Source organism: Serinus canaria, chromosome 3 (genome assembly GCF_022539315.1).
Source record: "Serinus canaria isolate serCan28SL12 chromosome 3, serCan2020, whole genome shotgun sequence".
Lineage (NCBI taxonomy): Eukaryota > Metazoa > Chordata > Aves > Passeriformes > Fringillidae > Serinus > Serinus canaria.
The window spans coordinates 519,469-530,016 of NC_066316.1; the positions used below are offsets into that span (position 1 = coordinate 519,469).

A 10,548-nucleotide genomic window follows, 5' to 3' on the forward strand; every position below is an offset into this window, starting at 1 on the left:
ACTCAGGCAAATTCTAGGTAAATGACAACCACCCTTGTTGGGAGAACATTGCATTTTGAGTTTAGGTCACCCCCCTCAGGCACTGGAAACTACTATACCCTAATATTAATAAAAATATCTTTTCAAAGGTAAGGGGTACTTGTCCTACATCTGAAGCTAAGGGATGTAAACTGGAAGTTATTTTAATCTCAGCTTTTTCTTTTATGGGTGGAGGCAATTGAGGCACTTGGCAAAGGTTACATTTATTTAATGTGTGATGCTTGCACCTGAATCCAGAGATTCCACGTGCAGTCCCGGTGTTTTAATCCCCAACTCCCCCAGCTGAAGTTCAGACGTTACCGAACATCTCCAGTCCAATGAATCACCTTCCTGCCGCTTTCTGCAGGAGCCAGCCGTCCCTGTGAGCTGTGTGTGCCCAGCAAACAGGGAACAGGAATTCCTCCCTCGCCATGGCAGTCGCTGCCAGGGGCACAGGCAGCCCTGAGCCCGCACAGGTGCGTGCCCAGGCTTTGCCCTGGCTGCACAGGCTGCAGGCAGCAGCAGCAGCGCTGGGCTGCACCGAGCAGCAGCTCCCTGATGCCTGCAGAAATGCAAGCTTGGCTAAATCCTTGCGAGGTGAATGCTGAGGAGCCTGAGGATGTGAATGGGACCAGACTGAACAAGAAATACTAGTGCAGGGAGGAGAAAGAAAACTTTAATTTCCATCTCAAGCATTGTGAAGCTAATTCTAGTACCTTTTATTTTAAAAAATGCTTAAATATGCATGGGAGACTTCTGTTCCTGTTTAAAAAAGGAATCAGTGAATGGTAACACAATTTTGACAGATGAGCTCTTCTGAAGAAGTATACTTTTGTTTCGTGAAGTTTTTAGAGTAGCTGGAGGAAATATATTTACCCCTGTAAGACAGATCAAGGAACTGGCATCTGCAGAGTTCCACTGGGAGCTATAATTTCCAGGAGTGGGGAAAGGAACCAAAGGAGAGGTTGGTACATCTTCCAAATAACTGTTTGATACAAAAGGAAAAATACAATTACTACTTCTTCTATGACTGTGTTACAATTCAGGAACAGAATTCCTCTCCTTCGGGTGGAGAGTAAGTATAGCAAACAAACACAGTATGATAAACACTGAGCTGGGAAATGATCAGAGCTTTAGTTTTCAATCTAAACTTCTAGTCTCCTTGACAGACAAGTGACAGTAAAAGTCTCTGGAGATTTACTGGGATTTTTAGCAAGGGAATGCTACTGAGAAAATGTGGGAGATGGAAGAGATCAATGCAGAATGACAAACATGCTCTACCAAGGATTCTGCAGTACCTTGGATGCACAATTTCCTGATAATTTGTAGGTTTTGAGGAAGAAATAGCAAATCTTGCCTTAATTTCGCAAATCACCTACATGAGGCATCCTTTTGTAATGTCTAAGATACAAATTTGAGTTGTAAGCACTGCCATAGTCTATAATAACTCTCATTTTGCTCATGGATTCTACCAGTAAATGCTGGCACGAAAACTTGGTCATATCAAAAGCACATGGAAAACTATAATTATTGTGAAGACATATAAGAACAGTTCCTCTTGGTCAGTTTTAGACACTTGTACAGGGAGACTTGGCTTTGCCTCTGTTCTTTCATATTTCAACTCTACAAACACAACATCTCAGCCATTAAGAATACTGCCTTTTAAAAACTTGAGGGAAGAAGCCTAATTTTCCTGTGCACTTAGAGGAAAGCAGGAAAACTTCACCCTCCTCCCCAGCCTGAAAGAAAAATTACTGGCTACAGCTAGGAGCTTCTGACTATTTCTGCACACAACTGTGCCTTTAGGGAAAACTCAGCTGTGTCCTGGGTTTTACACCAAATTCAAGTTCTGCTGGTGTTATGTACCAGCAGAGTGCAGCAGAACCCAACCTGAAACAGAGGCATAACAGGCAGGATTCCTCCTCTGCTGCTCAATCCCTGCTCCCTGGCACCACTTCTGAGGCAACCTGGCCATCAGGGTCTGTGACAGTGAGATCAGGCTGGGAAAAAACAGGGATGGGCTTTGGGAGGGCAGCATCTGAAACGAGTTCTTTCTTTAGAAGAGCTGCTCCTTCAGCAAAGAGACCCATTTCTGCTTTAAAACAAACAAGGAGTCCCAGCTTGAAAGATTATTGGCCTGTAGAGTAGCACAGCACTCAGTTATGCCACTTCACACTAATTGACAATGGGGCCAAATAATAAGTTAATTCCCATTCAAAAAGTGAAGCAGAGCACTGTTAGCTCTAAAGAAAAAATAAAAAATCTCCTAAATAGTCAGACAGAGCACAGATTGGTCAGCATTAACATTCAGCTCTAAAAGGCCTGGAACAGCCATGATTAATTACTTGGTGTTTCCCTCTTCTCCTCCCTGTGCCTGTAGTAGAATTCAGGTTTCTCTGGTGGGAGACACCATGTCTGTTATAATTAAAAAAAAAAAAAAAAAAAGAAAAGAAGAGAAGGAAAAAAAAAGGAAAAGGTTAAAAAGGTTATAATGCAATATTATATTATCTTTAGAATCACTAGGACTAGTATATTTCAGAGGGAATATGCACACAGAATTTGTTTCCCTTTGAAAAACCTAAACTGCTAAGTATTCTTTTACAAGTCTCACAAAATGATATAGGGAAGTATTTTCCTTAATTCCAACTGACTTTGGATTAGACCTCCTGGAATAATCAAAATCAGAAGGTGACACTCATCACCCTTCACATCAGAGTCCTAATGCCCTTGATGTTTTTCTTTCATCCTGGTGATCTTTAGCAGGATTTAAAAGAGGATGGTAAGTGAGCACGAGGTGATGAGCAAAAAGAAAGTGAACAAGATGAAAGATGCAAGAGCAAAGCTAAATTTCCTCCTAAAACAGCAGGGCAAGTAGTTCAAACACTTCCTCAAGGCCACTCAGATCCACTTTTGGGTCTTGCAATATCAGTCTTGGGGCCATCACAAAGCAGGAAAGAACAATTTTGAACCTGTGCAGTTGACTTGTCTTTGTGCTTGATGGAAAGTCCTAGAAAATGTAGTGGGATGTGGGACAGCATTTTGAAAATCATTATCAGATAAGAGGCAGATTTTGCTGGTGGGAGTTTGTGTGCGTCTAAGCATTTGTGGAGGGAGTAACAAAAGGGTGACAGACAAGAACTAGGAATATAACTTGTGTGTTTTGGAAAAAGTGCTTGTTGCAATACAATGCAGCAAGCTGAATCTGCAAGGTCAATAGGCAAGAAAGCCAGAGTTTATTGAAACTAAGAAAAACCACAACGTTGGAGGCTCAAAAATAATAAGCTAAAAAACTAAACTATTCCTTGAAAACTTACAGCCTTGAAAAACTATATCCAGCATTCCCAGGAGTAGCTAGACGAGCCCTGTGCCCACTCCAAAGTCCGGCTTCCTAGAGGTAATCACGATTTGCCTGAGAAGTGCATCCTGCAGCAGCTCTCCAGCAAATTTCCTCTAAAGCTCTGAAATGCTTGAACAAGGCTGTTGGTACAGATTGCCTGGCACGGGCCCAGCCCAAAGGTGGCTGCATTGGTAGCAGGGCATGAAACTCCACAGACAGAAAAATGCGCTCTGCCCAATGAATGCTGCAAAGTCAGCCTACATCTGTTGTGGTTTTACCCAGCCTAGAACCCTGGAAACCTCTGAAATAAGTGTGTGTGTGCATATAAATATGTGCAGATGAAAGTACTCTCCTTATGTTATAAAATGTTATGACAGAGATTTGGGGGGGAAAAATGCAAGAGAAAGAGTAACTGTGTGACAACAAGCCAAGGTAAAGGGAAAACAGTTTCTGTTCTTTGTTCCTGAGAGAAGAAATCATTAGCAAACTGAGCCCTATACCATTCCATATACTTTCTATTTTTCCCTGAGGGTTGCTACAAATGCAGCAGCTGTAGCCCTGTGACACACAGACACGAAAATCGCTGAAGTTGTTCCCACTGACAGGAAAAGTGTTTTGTTTCGTTACCTCGCACAGTTAAAGCAGCGCAAGCACTCGGCAGAGACTGTGCTTTATTTGCCTTAGCACTTTCATCTTGCCATTTGTTGCCATACCTGAAGCATAGGGAGAAAAATGAAAAGCTTTCCCTTGACCCGAAAAGCATCTCCCACCTCCAGTGCAATAAATCTGGGAAGTGGAGCCGTATCTCATTAGATGTATTTTGAGGGTTCATGCTGGCTGGATTCTGCTGTTCTCTCTTTCACTGCCCCCATGAGTTCAATGGACACACAGCCTGGTCCCGAGAGCTCTCGGAAATGCCACTCTCATTTTCTAGTTAGCTGTGGAAAGAAAGTTAAGCTGCATTCATTTGGGGGTTGCTATCTAGCTGCATTTGGTACTGTAATGTGCTGAGTTTCTGCAACTCTTCTTGACTTTAGAGGCAGCCTCAAGCTTTTGCTTTTGTCAATCAGGCCTGCCTGCATCTTTGGTTTGGTCACCTCTGTTATCTTTTTGGCACCCATCCTAGGAACCAAACTCTTCAGCAGTCACCCCCTGGCTGACCCGTTCTGCGCGATGCAGCAGCAATGGAGAACCACTGCTGCTTCTTCCTAGACTGGCTTCTTTGCAGGGATGTGCAGGTGGCTGGGGGCCCAGAAGAGAGTCACTTCCCCAGCCATTCCCACCGCAGCACTCATCTCCCAGATGGCTCCATCCCTCCCCTTGCCACCCGCAGGGGTGGCTGCCCCACACCATCCTCGTGCTGATCAGTGGCGGAGCTGCTCCATGCCCAGAGCGGGGACGAGGTGGGGGTGTGGGACAGGCATGTCCTTGCAGATGCGTCAGCCGGGGCTGGAAGCAAACGGGTCTGGGTTCAGGGGCTGCTCTGCCACCCCCGGGAAGCACCGCAGACCAGCCCCCCATTTCTCCCACCTCCCGCTCTTCAGCTGGGAACGAAACCAGCAGCAATTATTCAAGCCAAGCACGTAAATCTGGCAGATCCCACCGCTCCGGTTTGACGCAGCTACGCAGCGCAGTGTCTGGACACGCAGCCCAATCCCCCTGTCTCCCCTTGTTTATTCGCCCCGCAGGAAAAAAACCCAGCGAAGTTATCAACTTGGGACCGCACCGAGACGTTTGGGCGGCTGGGGTGCCGGGGAGCGGAAAGGACGGGCGGAGGGAACGCCGGCGGCGCCGGGGGAGCCGGGGCCAGCAGCCGTGACGGGGCAGCCCGCGTTACATAAGGCGGCGGCTCCGCACCGCTCCGCAGCGCGGGGACGGGGCGGGGGGGGCGGCGCGGGCTGATGTCCCCCGTGTCACGGCGCAGCGGCGCCCGAGCCGCGGCACGCAGCGCCCGCGGGCAGCGGGGCCGGGCACGGAGCGCGGCTGCGGGAACACCGGGGGGCTGCCGGTGCTCTCTGCGGGCAGGGCCCGGCCCGGGGGGACCCCGCGGGCTGGCCGTTATGTAACCCCCGCCTTCCCCGCACAAACGCCTCTCAAGGGAGAGGAGCCGAAGTGCCAAGCGCCGAATAATTGCAGGAACTGATGTTATTTGCTGTTGTTGTTGTTTGTTTGCTTTTTGTTTTTTTAAATTTTATTTCTCCCTCTTCTCACTCTGAGCTACAGAACCACAACTGCGCTTGCCCGCGGTCTTGTCCTGGAATGAGGGAGCACCGCCGCTCGCCAGTCGGGAATCGCTTCCCAGTCCCGTGTCCGGGGGGGCAGCCCCGGGGCGGGGGACGCGGAGCCGCAGGGCGCTGCAGCACGGCCGCCTCCGCTGCCGCGGTGCTGAACATGCACAGACACACAGACACACAAGTACAGGCACAGGCACAGGCACAGTCAGCTCGCACTCCCCGTTCCTGGCGCGGGCCCCGCGCTGTCCGCGGTGCTGAGCACACACACGGACACGCAGACAGACACAGACACACGTCCCTCCCCGTCTCGCTCGGGCCTGGCGCTGTCCACGGTGCTGAGCACACACACGGACACACGGTCAGACACACCGACAGACACAGACAGACACTCGGACGGACACAGGCAGGCGCACGTCCCCTCCCGGCGCCGCTCGGGCCCCGCGCTGTCCGCGGTGCTGATGCTCCGCCGCAGCCCGGCGCGCTGCGGGCTCTGCAGTGCCCCGGGCGGCACAGCCCGGGCCGGCCTACCAGCTCAGAGCGCCCGCGCACCCTTCTCCCCGCTCGGAGCTGGGAATGGCGCTGCTTCCCCTTCTCCTCCGACATTGCCTTCTCCGCCGGCCTCCTGCCGCCCGCACGGCCGAGAGGCACAGCCCGGCTGCCTTCCTGGCTCCAGCCGGCGATGAGGCTGGCGGCGAAATCACCCCCTTCTCCCTGCCTTTCTCTGTGCCCGAAGCAGCCCAGAGGCTGGAGACAAAAAGCCGAACGGGTCCCACTTTAAATATATCCTTTTTCTTCATTTCATTATCATCAATACGGCCCCCTCCCCTCGCTGAGCCGGTGCCCGCGGCAGTGTCCCACCTTTACCTGGGCTGGCGGAGCGCGGCGCGGCGGGGTCGGTGGGTCGGTGCCGCAGCTGGATGGGAGGCAAGGACAGGAGGCTGCTGACCTCCGCGGGTCTCCTTCTTCAATGGATCGGGAGCCGTGCCCTCATCAAAGATGGCCGTCCGCTCCTACGTCAGCAGCTTTTAATAGCCCTCCCCGGCGGGGGGAGCGGGAGGGGGCAGAGCGGGCCGGGCGGGTTTGAGTCATCGCCGCCGCACCGCTCCCGCAGCCGGCCCCGCCGCCTCCCGCAGCCGCCCCGCCGCCGCCTCCCCGGGGCCGGGGTCGGGGCAGGGGGCTGGGGGCGGCTGCGGGCCAACCGCCCGGGCAGGGGGGCAGGGGCCCTCCCGCAGCAGCGATTTCCTCCGCCAAAGGGGTGGTCCGAAGAGGGTATCCCTCTGAAGTCCCCGGTACTCCATATATGGCCAACCTACGTGGGCTTCTATTTTTATGTGTGAATTCTTCCTTTTCTCCCCTCTTTTTATTTCTCAGAACATCCTGCCAGGGGTCTGGGTGTGTAAATCTGTTTATTCTCCTTCTCCTCCCTCCCCTCTCCCACGTCGGAGCAGCCAAACACGAGGAAATCCATAGCTAAAGACATGTGTTGCAACTGATCATTTGAGGGACAGGTTCAAAAATGAGAGCGAGAAATCAAAACCAAAGCCTGGACAAGTACATGAACATACACACAGCACAGCGAGCACATCTCACTGCTGCTGGGGAAGGAAACGGTAACTCTGTTCAAGGAAAGTGCTTGGCTTATTTATCATGAATTAATTAAAATATTCATTCCGAGTGTACCTAATTTGGAGCAAATGGAGCTGTCTCCAGCGTGATTTCTAATGGGGAGGAAATCCTTTCATTTCATGCAAAACTTTGTATGTTTCTAAAATTTATCTCTTAATGGAGATCTTAATGAACATTGGGGATTGCAGTCGAAGTGCGATGCTCTCTTTCGTAACCTCAGTCAACCTTTCCCTCTCACCCCACAAGCCTTGGCTTTCATTTATGGAACCATCCAGACCAGGAGATGAGCAGCAATGCCTCCCTGTTCCCTGCCTGAGCCTCTCCTGTGAGCAGTGAGTGAGCCCTGGCTGGGTTTGACTCTGACACCGTGCGTGCAGGCTTTTCTGAACAGTGTGCGGATGGCAGAGTCAAAACATCAGTTCCATATTAGGGTAATTCCATCCTCATCCTCTTTTCTCACCCCCCCTCTTGCCAAGGCGAAGGAGACCGGAAGAGAGGGAAGGCTTTGCAGCTGTATTTTGGAGCGCGTTCATCTCGTGTTATGGTTGTATGGGCGTGGGGGAGGGACGGGGAGGGGAGGGGAGGGAGGCGCGGGGGAGAAGGAGAGAGAATTGCGGGTGATTCCTCCTCCCCTGCTCTGTAGTTCCCCACAGAAAAACGTGACTGTAGATCGTGCTTTGTGAGTCTCACCCTCTTCCTACGAAAATATGTCCTTCAGTCTCTTTTGAAAGGAAGCAGTCAAAAGTTTGCTAAATATACGAGAAGGAATTCTCAGTCGAGAGGGGCTTCCTGCTGCATTAGAGTATCTAATGAGCTGTGCACGCGGAAACCGCAGGGAAGGAGAGAACCTGTCATGTTCCCGGGCTGTAAACACAGCCTGAGATGAACACTGTGCAGACACCCCCTCCAGGTGAGGGATCTGGAGCAGCAGTCTGATTGGGAAACGCATTTAGCGTCAGAAACGGCAGTTTGGGAAAACAAAGCTTTGCAGGCCGGCTCCCGCAGGGGTTAATCGTGCCCAGCACTCGGGTGAGATGTGCACTGCGGATGGCAAGAGGAATCCCAGAGCGAGCTCTGCTCTGGAATCCAGGCTGCCCGTGTGCAGGCATCGTGCAACTTCCTGGCACACATGGAAAGTTAAAAAGGAATTCTCAGCCAGACAGCTCGGCTGATAGGTGCTTCAGAAACAAGTATGATTTTCGAGACAGCAATACTAGTACTTATTAATAATTCATATTAACGGTAGATAAGGGAAGGAAAAGTGAGATTATAAACCATTGTTTTGGCTAAGCCACCAGCACTGCAAAATGCTGGCTGGGTTTGGATTCAGCCCAATAACGCCTAGGAGAAGAATTTCAGTCCATCGGATACCAGCAGGGATGAATTTGGCTCCGTGCATCAAAAGTCAGGGACGAAAATGCAGTGAAGGCAAAATAAAATGCAGCATAACTTGGGGAAAGAGATGTAAGGAATGGTAAAAGGAAGAGAAAGCAGAGAGGGAGTGGGAGGAGGATAAGAGGTAGTTTTCCAGTGAGAAAGCTGGGTTCAATTTAAGATTCATTTTCCAGCTCTGCTGCAGCAGAAATCACGGAGTTTAATAAAAAAACAAAGGGCAGAACCAATAAATAGATCACAAACTTTGCCCAATAAGCTTAGAAGGAGCAGCTACCTTTCATTCTGAAAACGAGTGAGGGAAGGGATGGACCCTGTGCTGTTCAGGAATGTGGCTGCCTCTATCCTGGGAGATGCAGAGGGGGGCAGGCTTTTGCACCGCAGCGCCGGGATTTCTGTCGCAATAAGTGCCACTAAGCAATTTTAAATGATTCTTTAGCATCTTTAAGGATAATTTTAAAAAAGAGAGAAGAAAAAGCACATGGGGAGTTTATTGACTCTGTCTGGTACTATTTGAACAGTCATTTCACACTGTGTACAGGGGATATGTGAGAAGAGAAGCCTATAAATGAAGTAGGAGGAGAGAGAAAACCGGAATTTGGTCTAAGAATGATTCAGCTCCTTCTTAATTATTCAGGCAAATATTCAGCAGGCTTAACAAGCAGTACCTGTGGGCACAACCCATGAATAATGAGGCAGGAACATGCTCTCCTGCATGAGAGCAGCAGGATGTGTGCTCCACGTTACCGGCCAGGAGCTAGAGAAGGGCAGGAGAGGCAGAGCCTGCAGCAGGTTAAAGGGGGAAAGAACAGCCCCTGTTTATCCATGGTTTGAGAGCTGTGGGCAGTGGGAGCTTCCTGGCTGCTCACAGCATCACCTCCAGCCTCCAACTCACACCCCTATGTGCTGCAAAGCTGGGCTGTGAGGCAGCCAAGTGAGTGGAACACCAAAATGCTGACAGTGCCACCAGATCCTGGATGTTATTTCCTGGGCTCTCTTAGAGTCAGTTGTAACACAGAGACTGCCTTGATTATCTCCACCTTCCTCAGACTTTTCCTTTTCAGACAGGGAAATATCTTGCTTATCCAAATGCTGCTCATCCTGGCCTCAAGTATGTGTCTGGGCAAAGAAATTGAACTAAGCATAGAGCAAACAAGAGAGGGAAAATATACCTGTTTTGGCACTGAACATTTCCCAGCCTCTCCAATTTCTTCCTGCTCCCAGGCTGAGGTGCCGAGGCATACTCCAGTCTGATATCTGCAATAAGAACAGTCTGAGGATGGAGCCCTTTATGCAGAACTCCTAATTGCCTTCTGTCATTCACTGCTCTTTATGTAACACTGAATTTTGACCATCAACAGCACTTGCATCTATGTGCCCCAGGCTGCTTCTGATTAAATTTGTGGGAATGGCTGGGCCTAATTTTTCCCTGCATGCTCAGGATCTCCAGATACACAGTTAGGCTGTGGGCTTTTTTAAGGAGCTGTCTGTGATCGGGTGCTCCAGTTTAGGCCAAGCCAAGATTTCTCTGAGGCTTATGTTCAAAAATAGAGAGATTTAAAGTGCAATTGTAACATAAACCCTTGGAGATGAGTCCCCACCGATTTCCTGATCACGCTTTTAGATGTGCAGAGCCAGATCTCCAGAGGTACCTGACTCCTGACTAGCTGCTTAAAGAGCAACCAGGACTTAAACATTTGGGGAGTCTGGGTCCTACTGCTGCCCCCAGCTCCCCTGCCTTGGCTGGGTCCTTCTCTCAGCTGTGCTATAACTGTGTCATTTCCTGCAATGCCAGACTTCAGCATCTATTATCCCTATGCAAAGGAGAAGTAGTCACAACACAGCCACATCTCCGAGGGTTGTCATCTGCTATGGAGGTAGGACTGGCCTGAGGCCTCCAGAAACCTTGCCAATGGGAATTTTAGGCCCAGCTCAGCTTTC

At 50.1% G+C, this 10,548-nt stretch overlaps 1 protein-coding gene across 1 annotated transcript in view; it reads right to left on the reverse strand.

Moving 5' to 3' along the window:
- The window catches only part of SNAP25 (synaptosome associated protein 25), a 61,238-nt gene extending 54,651 nt beyond the window's left edge, over window positions 1-6,587 (reverse strand). Inside the window, exon 1 of the mRNA XM_018918047.3 lies at window positions 6,454-6,587. The gene's annotated coding sequence lies outside the window, so the exon portion shown is untranslated. The remainder of the gene's footprint in view (window positions 1-6,453) is intronic.
- Window positions 6,588-10,548: the final 3,961 nt, after the last annotated feature.